We start from the raw sequence: 1,121 nt of genomic DNA, 5'->3' as shown, positions 1-1,121 counted from the left end.
ACCTTTCGATTGGTTTTCTAATAAAGGAATCGGATGGTCCGATTTCTCTCTGTCATTGTTTAAAAACTTTTGTCCTACACTTGTGTCTAACACTATTGTATTCTATAACCAAGCACAACTCACATACTGGTGGCATATCGAAAAAAATGAGAAAAAAAAATGTTGAAATTGATGGAAGAGAATGAAATTATGAGGAGGAAGGAGAAGGAGAAGCAACATTTGGAACAATGTGGCACTTTCCAAAGAGAATGATATCATGGGACCAACCCACTAAGCCTAATTGATCAAAAATAAGTTGTTTACAGCATGCAATAGTGAGATCCATCCACCAATTTTCATCCATTTTTCTTTCCCATAATAAACAACTATTATTTTGAAATATTTTATCTATACATCTAATGTTGATATACACATACACTTTATGTTGTTTTTTTTAATATAAAAGAAACATTTTGATGACCCCTAAATCTAGATGGTATGCATGAGCACTTGTGTGTAACATAATGACAATTTTAGAGATGAGTTCAATGATGAAGAGTTTTCATTAGATTTTAAGCATTCCAAGCCCCACCTTCCACACACGGGTCTGGTCCAACATAATAACATTTGATGCATTTTATTTTTAAAAAATACTTTATAAATTCATTTTATTTATTTTGTATATTTAAAATTTAATTTAAGTTACGTGTGCACGGTCAATATAAAAGAATTTTATACAAACAACTAATTGTGTATTGTTATATTAATAAAACTTAAAAAATATTTAAATATGTGATTTTGATTAAATAATTATATAAAATTTTTTACATGTTAATTAAAAGTAAATTCTTTGAAACTACATAAAATAAGCTTCCCATCTTATGATAACATACATACTCTTCTTTCTTTCTTTTTCTTATGTGGATAAGACACATGGTTCAAATCACTTTGGTACCAAACAAAAGGAAAATGAGGGGAAAAAATGAAAAAGAAAAAAAGAAAAAGAAGAATTGGGATTGGAAAAAGGAAAAGAAAAGGGTAGAAAGAAGTTTCTTCTAAGAAGTGGGAGAAATGGCCGTTTTGTTTTGAATTTCAAAGGTTCAGCAATCAACTTATGATAACTTCCAAACTTTGCCTTCTTT

This window comes from Arachis ipaensis, chromosome B04 (genome assembly GCF_000816755.2).
Source record: "Arachis ipaensis cultivar K30076 chromosome B04, Araip1.1, whole genome shotgun sequence".
NCBI lineage: Eukaryota > Viridiplantae > Streptophyta > Magnoliopsida > Fabales > Fabaceae > Arachis > Arachis ipaensis.
This window is presented reverse-complemented; position numbering follows the sequence as displayed.